Source organism: Ursus arctos, unplaced genomic scaffold, assembly GCF_023065955.2.
Source record: "Ursus arctos isolate Adak ecotype North America unplaced genomic scaffold, UrsArc2.0 scaffold_5, whole genome shotgun sequence".
In the NCBI taxonomy this organism is placed as follows: Eukaryota; Metazoa; Chordata; class Mammalia; order Carnivora; family Ursidae; genus Ursus; species Ursus arctos.
In genome coordinates, this window is record NW_026623067.1 from 39,616,950 (window position 1) to 39,628,741 (window position 11,792).

At 48.3% G+C, this 11,792-nt stretch overlaps 1 protein-coding gene across 5 annotated transcripts in view; it reads right to left on the minus strand.

The window, feature by feature from the left end:
- Positions 1 to 11,310, minus strand: part of FGF1 (fibroblast growth factor 1) — a 94,166-nt gene extending 82,856 nt beyond the window's left edge. Inside the window, exons 1-2 of one of the 5 annotated variants that reach the window (XM_026499028.4) lie at positions 11,166 to 11,310; positions 1,570 to 1,724 (exon numbers count right to left, since the gene is read on the minus strand). The gene's annotated coding sequence lies outside the window, so the exon portion shown is untranslated. Of the gene's footprint in view, positions 1 to 1,569; positions 1,725 to 1,940; positions 2,020 to 11,165 lie in introns of those variants that run through there. The other 4 variants (XM_044384194.3, XM_048220733.2, XM_026499024.4 and 1 more) reach the window with 4 other exon arrangements.
- Between the last annotated feature and the right edge of the window lie 482 nt (positions 11,311 to 11,792).

Sequence of the window (11,792 nt, forward strand, 5' to 3'; positions counted from 1 at the left end):
TTGCGATCAGGCCAGCCATACATGTATGTCTGCACACCAGACTTGGAGGCAGTTCGCAAGAAACTCAGTGTTTCCTCCCTTAATTTTTTGTGTATTAACTTCGCTTTTGATGAAGTACCTCATTTGCAGATCCATTTACTCATACTAAAAAAGGCAGGGTCAACAGAAGAAAGTGTCCAGTGTTCACCAGCCACGCTCGGCAGCAATTGGATGATCTTGCTGTCAGATACACAATCTCAAAAGGGGACTTTCCTTGGAAGCCCTCAATGACCAACACAAAGAAAACAAAGGAAAAGGGAATTTGTGACTGTGAATCACAGTCTCCACCAAAATCCACACTCATTCACCCAGACAGCCCCAGTACCCGGCTGGCCAGGGCTTCACTGGACACCGCTTTGCAAAGCCAGGCTCATTTCTTGTCAACCCTTTGCCCCCATCAGGCTGGCTGAGCCCCACGTAGCACCCGGCTTGTCCTCTGCCGGAGGCTTGTGTCTCCCACTGGTGTGCGGAGAGCTAAATCATCAACAATCACATCCCTGTAGGGAATGAAAGGGAAAGTGCCCAAGCAGAAAAGAATGCAGAAGAGTGGGGGTGGATTGAAATAGCTGGAGAAAGCACAGAGTGTTTGCATTCTGCCGAGTCACAGAGGGGGCTCTTGGACCCAAGTACCCAGATAAGGTGGGTTCCTCTAGGGTCTCTGAAAAATGGAGCCTTGATTGAATGCCTGAATTCCACCCCAGACCTGGAGGTCTGAATTTGTCAAGTGCTCCTCTCTAGAAGCCTCGCATACTTTGGGCATGTAATCGTGATGTGGGTGTGGCTAGCCATTCTCTAGCCTTCTCTGCGGGTGCCTGTCTGCAAGGGTACAGAGAGGAGGCTGTGATTTTCAAAGAAGATCAGAAGGAAGGTAAGGAATAATACAGGTGGCTGGGTGGGCCGTCAGAATACCAGCCTATCCTATCACATTCAGCTAATCCAGTATTTCAGCCTGACTCTCGTACCCAAATGTTGATAAAATCTGAGGTGCCCCCCCACCCCCAGGGAACAGACTTCCTGAGGCAGCTGAATGTCCAGGCTCCCCAAGAGGGGCAGTGTGCCAGCCAGACTCACTAAAGCCCCAGATTTTGGCTTCTCCTGAACCCAAAGGGCCACATCCAGCACTTGAGTAAAGGAGAACATTCTGCCCCCTCCAGTCCTCACCAGCCTGTCAGTGGAGGGAGGAAGGTGCTGGGCAGCATGGTGCGTGATTATTTTTACAGTCTCTAAACTCTAGGTGCTATTTTTACCTGCCGGTGCCATGAGCAAGCCCTTCCCCCAGAGCAGTCTGCAGCCGGTTTAAGCCCGGCCGGAGGTGAGCGGCCGGTGTTCCCTTGCAGGAGAGCTGGTTCCTGTGGCATCTGCTTAAAACATCCTACTGCCTTAACTTTTCCCAATTCTTTTTCCACCTCCGTGTCATTGTTGTCCTTGCACTTGGACATGCACACACACACACACACACACACACACACACCCCTCAGCTCTGCATATAAGCTGCTCTTTGTTCCCTAGCACACATACTCAGATTCTTACCTGAAAAACTTGTAGGCTGAGGACTGTGCCTCTTCGTCCAAGGGGAAAGGCAATCCACCGGGTGTCGCCTGCTCTATGTCACTGTCACTGTGCCGCCACTGCTTCCCGAGCAGCCCCACGCCGCCAGCTCTCTGAACTTCTCGGTTGCTGCAGCTCTGTGTGGGGAGAGGGGACGGGCCGTGGCATGCACATCAGGTTGCTGGTCCGCCTCCAGACACCATGCCACAGAGCCGGCTACCAGTCCCGCGGGGCTGTGTGGGAAGCAGGGAGGCTGGCTAGGGGGCCGAGAATGTCAGCCTCTAGGTCTCTCTCTGGCCTTGTTGATCAGCAGAGGGGACCAGCCCACCCAGACCCCACCCACAGGGACATACACAAAGCTCTACGTGCCCCCAGTTCTGACAGCCAGCAGCGGGCCCAGGAACGCAGAGCTCTTGGCCAGCAGGGAAGAGAGGCAGAGACAGCAGACAGCAGCAGCAACTACCCTGGGTGTTATTTTAGCGTGGTTTGTCTTGGGGCAAATGGCTGAGCCGAATGGACTACTGGCCTGTCTGAACAGAATCCTGTTTATTTGGAAGTCTCAGTCGCCAGGGAAACAGCAGGTCGTGGCTCAGAGACGCTCCTCTGGAATCAGAAAGCTGCTGGATGAAAGAGTCCTTTTCTGTTCTGTCATCTGGCATCCCTGCACAGGGTGTAGGTGTCTGTGTGTGGCAGAGTGTGTGTGTGCCTGTCTGTGCCATTCCTAGAGCCAAGCTTTGCAAAGGGCATGTTGCAGAACCATTCAAGGCAATGGCCATCCCGGCTAGGGTTGGAAGGGGCTGCAGAGCGAGCATTTCTGTCCTTCCTTACCAGTGATCAAGCCTGTCACTGCAGAGCTAGGCTAACAAATCCTCAGGTGAGCCCAACTGCAGGGGCGGGGATTTCACTAAAAGACCTTGGGCATTATCTTTATGCCACTGGCCAGGACAGGGTGAGGAAGGGAGGAAGCTGCCTGTACAAATAACTCTTTGGCTAGAAGGTAGGGAGTGAAGCTGGAAATTGGATTAAAAGGATACAGATCAGGAGGTATCTTTGAAGAGACTAAATGGAAACATGATTAATAGTTTCCTATAACTGATGAAGAGTCCCTCCTCCTTATGTAGGCATTTGAGCCTGGGAGGGGTGTGTGTGCGTGCATGCGTGTGTGTGTGTGTGTGTGTGTGTGTGTGTGTGTGCATGCGTGTGTGTGTGTGTGTGTGTGTGTGTGTCTAAGCCTACCCACCTGATGATTCAGATAGACAGGTACAGATTGACCTGTGAGAACTAGAAATAGGCTCTGTTCTCCACTTCCCCTTGGAAGGTGGAGGTGGGAGCCTGTTCTCCAACGCATCATGTCGCATCTGATGCGTTCTGAAGGTAGCATCCAGGGAGCCATTTTTGTCCCTTCTGCAGGGAGGGGTCCAGAGAAGCACATCCCCTGGGCATCCCCTGGGACAGAGAACTAGAAGCACAAACATTACTTAACTCTAATAATGTGTGAGCTGCAGCTCTCCTGAAAGGGACTTGAAAAGTACAGAAAAAGTTGATATCACCAAATTTTATTAACTGGAACCTCCATGAACTGCCATGTCCACGTATTGAAAGGCACTCATAATATGCTTTAAAAGATAATAATCTTCCTGAGGATCTGCACATTGCCAACGGGCCTTCTGAAGCACAGAGAGGTCAAAATATTTCAATCATCTTCTCAATATTGAGGAAGTATTACGCTACAACCAGTGTGCACGTTAACTTTCCAGCATATGGAATGATAGATTTTAAAGTTAAAGAGCACTCTATTAGGAAATTAAGCCCATTTATTAGCAGACCAAAAATTCTGAGGACAGAGATGCAGCTCAGAGTCTCACCCGGGCTGTACCCCTAATTAAAGCCCTTGCCGTGACTAAAAACAGGTGTCCCTAGCTCAGGGTCATGCCCTTGAACCTGCCCACACGGTCTGGTTGGCCCTTCTGGGCAGCTCAGCTCCTCAGGGCTCCCTGGTCCCTCCTTCCTACAGGAGAGGAATGAGACTCCACTATCCGCATCTCCCCTGCAAGCCGGCAGCCGTATTGTGACGATCCAGTGGGCCCAAGTGTGTGAAAGCACCTCGAAAACAGGTAATGCACCTGTAAGTCACTATTTTAGTTTTGTTTGTCCATGACATCCAGTTGTGAAATGCTGTTCAAAACAAAACAAAACAAAACCCTACATAGCTTTTAGGTAAATATAATCCCTAGCTATTGACGTAAACTAATTTCCTTACTGCAGATCTGGTATTTGGCAATGTTACTGTCCAAACACTGGGAAATAATGAATCCTCGTTTCCTTAAAGTATTTACTAAAATAAAATTCCCCTCAATATTGAATTTTCGAAAATGTCACCTTAACATCTCCCAAATTTCACATTTACTTCAACTTTCACGTCAGGCATCTCGATTTATCTTTTAAATAATATGCATTTGGATGTTTTGACTCAGGGGACGTGATCATGTCAATGCTTTCTGGCTTGTTATTCAGCATGGGAGGGGACTTGGGGGTTGCCTCGCCTGAAAGTCTGGCCTCGGACTTGCCCTCCAGCTCTGGGCCAGGAACCAGTCTATGCAAATAATAGCTGGTGGGGCTGCTCATTAAGCATCCCCTAGATGCCAGATCCTCTACAGACCATGTAACAGAACCCGTCTCTTCCCTCAGAGCTCTTGGACCACTTGTAAAGCCATCTCTGCAATGGTTACAACCTGTATGCGGGCCTCCTGGCACTGCAGAGGGTGGGTCTGGGAAGAGAAGAACATAACAGATTTGCAGGACCCACAGAGACCCTAGGAGAAGCCTAGTAGGTTTATCCACGGAGGTGTGGCTGTCGCCAGACTCATCCGCACCTAAAATGTGGCTGGTTCCGGAGGTGAGATTTTTCCTTCCGCATCCTAAGAGACTGACTCACAGTGGAGCACTGGAGCGGTTGCTGTTAGAGAAAGTGGCTCCAAACCTCTCCTAAGAGCCGTAGCAGGTGATAAAGGTAGCATGTGGCATAACTGTGCTTTTACTTACTTTGTGCTCGGTGTGTCTGACACTCAGACGTCACTGGTTAGTTTCACCAGTGTGACAGCAGAACCAGAGCACGACAGAATCAGCAGAACTCAGAATGCCCCCCAGTAAATATTCTTCGTCTGCAAGCGTAACATATAAGCGGTGGCTTCTTGTGCCTTGACGCTTGAGGCTGCTAGTCAGTATTTGCTTTAAAATTTCCCCCTTCGTTTGTCCCGTTTGCATAAATGATGCAGTTATTTGAACATACACCAGACGCACTGCATTTTCTTTCTAATTTCATTTGACCTTGTTGGGACACGACAAATCCTAATCAGCTGACAGGAGAAGTCAGATGCTGCATTATACTCTCTCCCCTAGCAAAGTATTTCCTTCTGTTTATGCCAAATCATGCAATTAAATGAAGGGCATGCTGGCCTCATGGTGAACCAACTGCCAGGATGTCGGGAAGCGATTTGACAAACAGGGCAGAGAGAAACGCAGCAGACATTCACAGGAAATTGTATTAGTTGCCCTAGGAGACCCGAAAGCCACAAACATCACCAGAGCTGCAGGACAGAAACAGGCCCCGGTGGTGCTCAAGTGGGTAATAGCCTGATCCCATCGTAATCCAAAAACAGGAGTTCACCCCACGGTCGGTGTGCCTCTCCGGCGACCTCAGGGGCCAGTGCTTGGAAAGGACTCTAACCCACGTGGGGTGGGCTTCCTCTCTCTGATATTGATCACCCCTTCCCTATTCTATGTTTTCCTCGATCTCAATTTTTCAATATTTATTTTAAAATATTTTACCTTTAAATAAAAGTAATGCTTCACACATGTGACAAAAATGCATGACATACGGAAGGCTATAAAATGACCCTCACTAATCTCCTCTCCCCAGAGATAACTACTGTTAACTTTTTTTTTTCCTGGAATCTTTGGGGGAAACTGGCTCCATCCATCTGAATGTGAACATGCTCAAAAACAATTTACTAGGCACAGTGTTTGCACTGTTGTTTATTTTCCCCTTAATAATCTTATTAATAATAATCTTCCCTTAATAATTTTTGCACATTGGTCTAGTCCATCCAAGCACAAGTATTCCTGGGTTATTGGAGTATGCTCCTAACTGATTTTCCCGCTTCTACTCTAACCCTCTATAGTTCATTTCAGAAGGATCCTGCTGAAAGGTAAATCCGATCATGTCCCTATTTGTTCAAAACTGTCCGTTGCCTTTGTCTTGTTCTAAGAACAAAAGCTAATAAGCTTGCTACTACCACCTGCTTCCCTAAGTCCACCCTGCTACGAACTCCTTGCTCACTGTTGGGTTCCAGTCATACTACTCGTCTAGGCCAAACGTAGTCCTGCCTCAGGACCTTTGCATCTGCTATTCCCTCTACCTAAAGTGTACACATTTATTTTCTGCCCCTCTTTGCCCTGCCAGCTATAGCTTATCATTCTTATCTCATTTCAGATTGCGTCTTCCCTGACTACTGGCTCTAAATCAGCCCCCATCACTGTCCTTCATATCCCCCTGCTTTATTTTCCTTCATAGACTATACTGCCATTGGAACATTATCATATTCAGTTACTTGTTTACTTGTTTGTGTCCTGTCTCCCCTACCACACACACTGGAATGTCAGCTCCATGAGGAAAGCAGGGATTTCCTCGGTCTTTTCACCATTACATCCCTAGATGTCTCTAGACCAGTGGTTCTCAAACATGGATATGAATCAGAATCACCTGGAGGGTTTATTAAGACACAGATTGCTGGGCCCCAACTCCAAAGTTTCTAATTCAGGAGGTCTGGGGTGGGCCTGGAGATCTGCACATCTAACAAATATCCAGGTGATAGTGAAATTGCTGGTCTGGGGACCACACTTTGAGAACCCCAGTCTAGACCATGCCTGGCACACAGGGGGTGTTGCATATATATTTAGTATGTGAATATATGAATCTACACACACACACACACACACACACACACACACACACACAAAAGGTCTGCCACCTTCTTTGTCATGGCATTTTCATTTCCACTTGACCATTTATTTATATTTAGGACCATAAGCCTCCTCAAATTCTTTGTGACAAGAGGGCCCCAAAATGATTTAGCTCTGCTGGTTTGTCAGCAGAGGAATAAAAACATAAAGTTTTCTAAGCCCAGGGAGAGCCCGTGAGAGTCACCTCTTGTCCTCTGCCTCAGTAAACCATCAAACCAAAAGGTGGTGCAACTCTCGCTAGACACGTGACAGAGAACTTGCCACAGAAGTAATCTCTCAGGCCTCCCCTGTAATTGTTTAATTGTCCTCTTTGCTTGGATTCGGCCTCGTGCACTGGAACGTACATGCGTAGTCTACCTGGACCCCAGGTTATGAAATGTAGAGAGTTCAGTGGTTTTTCTCTGAGTCGCAAAACCCCTGAGAATGTGATCTGTAACCCCCCCCAAATGAACACACACACACACACACACACACACACACACACATTTTTTTTTATATGTAATTCCTGGAAGTTACAAGGTATCCCAAGTCCATTGTAACCCCAAATTTAAAACTCCTGATTTAATAACCGGCTATCTATTTGGCAAAACAAACAAAAACAACCTGGATCCTCAGTTGAGTATTTAAATGTAAGAAGACAAACCTTAGAGGAAAACATTAGTTAAGTTCTGCAAGATTTATAATCTTAGAACGGAGAATGCTTTTTGAAGCCTGACTTGAAACCCAGAAATGAAGACAGAATAGTGACATCGAATCCATACAATTGTAAATAATCTACACAGGAAGGAGGGGGTCAGAACTCCTCCTCATGTAGTCTCTGTGGAGAAATCAAAGGATCCCGTCTTTTCCATCTATGTTCCTGCCCCTTGGATAGTCGGGGTGACCTGTGGCCGGGCTCTGCGGGAGATGACCTGAGCTTATCAGAGCCCACGGGTGAGACCACATCCTTCACTGAAGCCCTGTCACTGGGTTCATTATTTCATTTGCCATGGCTTGGGTTTTGAAACAAGCTTGAGATAGAATTCACATGCCATACAGTTCACCCATTTAAAGTAAACAGTTAAGTGGTTTCAGTGTATTCATATGGTTGTGCAACCATCACCACTAATTTTAGAACATTTTTGTCATCCTGTAAAAGCAACCCCATACACAGTAGCAATCACTCCCCATTCCCCCTTCCTGCCAGGCCTAGGCAGCCACTTATCTGCTTTCTGTCTCTAGAGAATTGCCTGTTTGGGCCATTTCATAGAAATGGAGTCCTGCAGTATGGGCTTTTTCCCCTTGAAAAGCATAATGTCTTCGAGGCTCATCAGTGTTCTAGCATGCATCGGAAGTTGATTCCTAGTTCTTGCTGAGTAGTATTTCATTGTAGGGACACGCCACATTTTACGTAGCCATTCCTCAGCTCGCGGCCATGGGGCTTGTTTCCCTGTTCAGGCCATAACGAATAATGCTGCTGTGGCTATTTGTGTAGAGATGTGTGTAGTTTTTGTGTGAACGTATAGTTTCATTTCTGTTGGGTCTAACAGTGGTTCTCTTAAAGACTTAGCTAAAGAATTTTACTTAGCCTATGTGTAATTCTTTTGTCTTTAACGGTTTTCTACAATGAACTTGAGAAATGAGCAGGCTTGGACCCTGAGGCCTCAGAGCTCTGCTAGCCCCAGTCCAGGCCCCTCTCGGCCTCTGTGTAATCTGGGACCTGACGCAGTCTCGCCGTGCCTCAGTTGTGAGAGCGCTCGCTCTCCGACCCTCCCATGGGATGTTGTGAGGATTAATGACATCAGCCCAGGAGGCTCTGCTCTTGAGAAGATGCTAACCCATATGAATAGGTCAGTGTGCATCAAGGAAACCACATACCCTCAAAGCAAGTGCTTTGGTGACCCCACAGGTGACAGCATCAGACAAAAGGCCAGCGGCTGGATGCTTGAGGCACAGGCAGTACAAAAAATACTCACCATTTTCTCAAGATTTTGGTTTCCTTTGAGATCAGAATTTGGTTGCTTTCCAGATCCTGCAAGCTACCTTCTGAAGGTGGAAATGTCAGGGCCACCTACGTAGTGATGGGCGGCCAGAAGTGCAAGCTTAAATTCTAAAGCCCACTTTCCAGCTAACATTTCCTGAAATTTAATAGAAAAAGTACCTCACTCTCTGCAGAGCCCCAGAGGTATCTTATTTAAGGAAATCCATGTGCCCCTGACTTTCTTTTTGGCTTTGGGGTAGGTGAGTGTCTCCTCAGCCCTGGATACAGTCTAAGAAGGACCCCCCTATAAAGGCACTGGGAGCCCCACTGGCAGAGGATGGGTCCAAAATATCCAAGCTGACTCATGCCCTTTGGCCAGTCACCGGTGTTCCTTGGTCTTTAAAATCAGGCAGCCCGAAGCTCCCCTGATAAACATGTCAGTGACAAGTTTAATAGGAAATGAGATGGCAGGCGTGCATGGGTTCCAACTCCCATGTCACCGCTTACTAGCTGTATGATATGGGACAAGTGACTCAGTTTCTGAGACTCGGTTTCCCCATACGTTAAATGGGGATAATGGCAGTACTTGTAGAGTCATGGTGAGGGTTACCTGAGATAATGCTCATGAGGGCAGCACAGAGTTCAAGCTCAATCTATGTCTGCTATAGTTACCATATTACTTTTAAGATAAAAATATAGGACTTCAGGTCACCGAGTCATCCTCTCTCAGGTATTCAGGGAGGCTGGATTCCTATCGGTTACTTAATTGGGCACCTGCTATGTATCAGACACCACAGAGAGAGCTAGGGATGTAATCTAATTCCCCCCAGGAATGTAAAATACAAGCTGGGAGAGAAAGTAAGGTACAGTAAACCATACTAGTGGCCATCATTGCTGTCTAGATTCAGGGTGGGAGAGAGCAGAAAGGCTGGACGGGCCCAGGACGGCCTCAGAGGGGAGGCAGCACTGTGGCTGGCCCTTGAAAGGCAAGATGGGTTCACATCAGTGGAGCAGAGGGGGACACAAGTGGGCCGGGGTGGGGGAGGGGGAAGGGGAGATCCTTGTGTGCACAGGCACGTTGGGGGCCTGGGTGGGTCTCGGCGTGGTGAGTTGTCCAGGGACTGAGCCAGAGACAAGCCTTCTGGTGGCTTCTCCACAGTCTGGGGTCTCTAGGAATGAGATGCATGGGGTCTTTTAGTCACTTCAAATAATTATCCTTATTATGAGACTCTCTGTCACTAATTCATGTGCACTGTAAGAGAGGGGCAGGAGTTATGCTGGAGGAGCTTGAACTCTTAATCCAGACCATCACAGAAAGAGCAACATGGAGTGGCCAGCATTGACCGTGGCTGTCCTGTATCCAGGCCCCTCTCCTAGGACTAGCACCCTGGTTATCTCTGGGGACCCAGCCCTTCGTTGCTTTCAGTCCATGTGGTTTTGGGTGGGGATGACTACACCCCCATGGCAGGGATGGGCACAAGGCCCACACTGGTTCAGTGAGATGTGACTCTAGACTCTCGGGAATGGGAAGCGCCTGTTCTTCTAGGGTGGCCGTACCAGGAGGGCATCAGCCTGGAGCCTCTGGTGGCCATCTCACCACCGCCATCGGGACAGAATGACCCAGGGCTGCAGAGCCAAGAAATGGAGAGAGACGGAGTCAGGATGCCATCGTCTGGGCCCCTAGATCCCACCATGCCAAAGCCTTTTTACTTACAGGAGGAAACACATTTCCTTGTTTTGGCCCAAGTCTCTTCAAACTGGGTTCCAGTCTAGTGTCACTAAAAGCATCCTGATTCATTGGTGTAGTTATCTTGCTCCCACCCGCATTTTGTTGACTTCTTAGCATAGATATCTGTGGTCCATAGTCAAGGGGGGAGTCTGTAATGGGATTAGCGTTAGGCATGTGAGAGTGGTAGTGATCTGCACACATCCCCAAACGGGCATAGGTGCCTGTCATGTGCTTGGGAAGGGAAACCAAGACTCTGCGAAATTTGTCTTCTTTTTCCTGTGACTGCTACAGAACAACTCTCCCCAAACCCTCTGTGTCATTCGTCTTGTTCTCAACCAAAGAAATGAGTTCTTGGATCTGTTAAGTATATTTTGCAGGGTTATAAGAAGTCAGGACGAGGTGTGGAAGGGCTGAGGGGAGAGGAAGCTCTGCACATCCCATGTGTGTTTTTTCCCTTTTGCCCAATAATAAGGAATAAGCTGGCGTCCTTTATTTCCTATTTCATTCAGGGCTTTTTAAAACTAAGCATTAACTCTAGTATAATGGGATTTGTCTAATGATTTCTTGGAAAACATCTTCTTGGATCTCAGCAAAGATAATTCACTTGGTGGGAATCATTTCCTGCTTCCCCGCTAAGAACTAGTCCTAGCCAGTTCTTTCTGGGAGCAAATTGGCCTTAAATGAGAGAAGAGAGTACAGGTATTTGAAGCTAGCATCCATCATGGAGACTCCAGCCTGCGATGGTCCCAGATCAGGGAGGAGAAGAGGCAGAAGCAGGGCAGGGGAGAGCGTTCGTGCTGGACAGGAGCATGAAGCCAAGCATAACATCTGCAGTAATGAGCCCCTCGGAGGAAGGGATGCACTCACCTCTTTGCTTTGGCTCTGAGGCACTTTCTTTCCGGGGTGACGCAGCTGCAGCAGCCTACAGTGTCCACACCGAGCTAGCAGGAGCGCTGCAGGCAGGCCACTGTGGGAGGAAGGGAGTTCCCATTCTCCATCAGAAGGGAGTGTCCTTCACCAAAAGGAGGCGATGCCCTCATTCCCCTGGAGTTGAGGCTGTTGGTTCCGCTCACTCGTCCTCTCTTTCCTGCTCCCTCTCTGGTGTGAATGGAGCTCAAGGGAGTCCTAAGAGAAGGGCTGAGTGCAAAGCACACACCACACCCGCCCTGATACAGGTTGTTTTCCTAGCCCCGGAGAGCCTGAAGAGGGACGCAGCGGAGTATACTGGGAGACCACCCTCTCTGGGCCCCCACCAGTGCGGCTGATGCTGGTGTACCCGCAGAAAGCCCAAGGACAAGCACTTGCGTATTTATTTCTCCCCTCTCATGTGATCTTATTTTTGGACTGGCCACAAAAGCTATTTGGGGGCTGGACAGCTGCCAGGTGAAAGGACCGATATCTTATCCAAGTTGTCTCCATGCCTCTCTCTGAACTAGTCCCTGTTACCTTTCCCTGTATAAGGCAGAACTCTGGGGGTCTTACTCTGAACCTGAC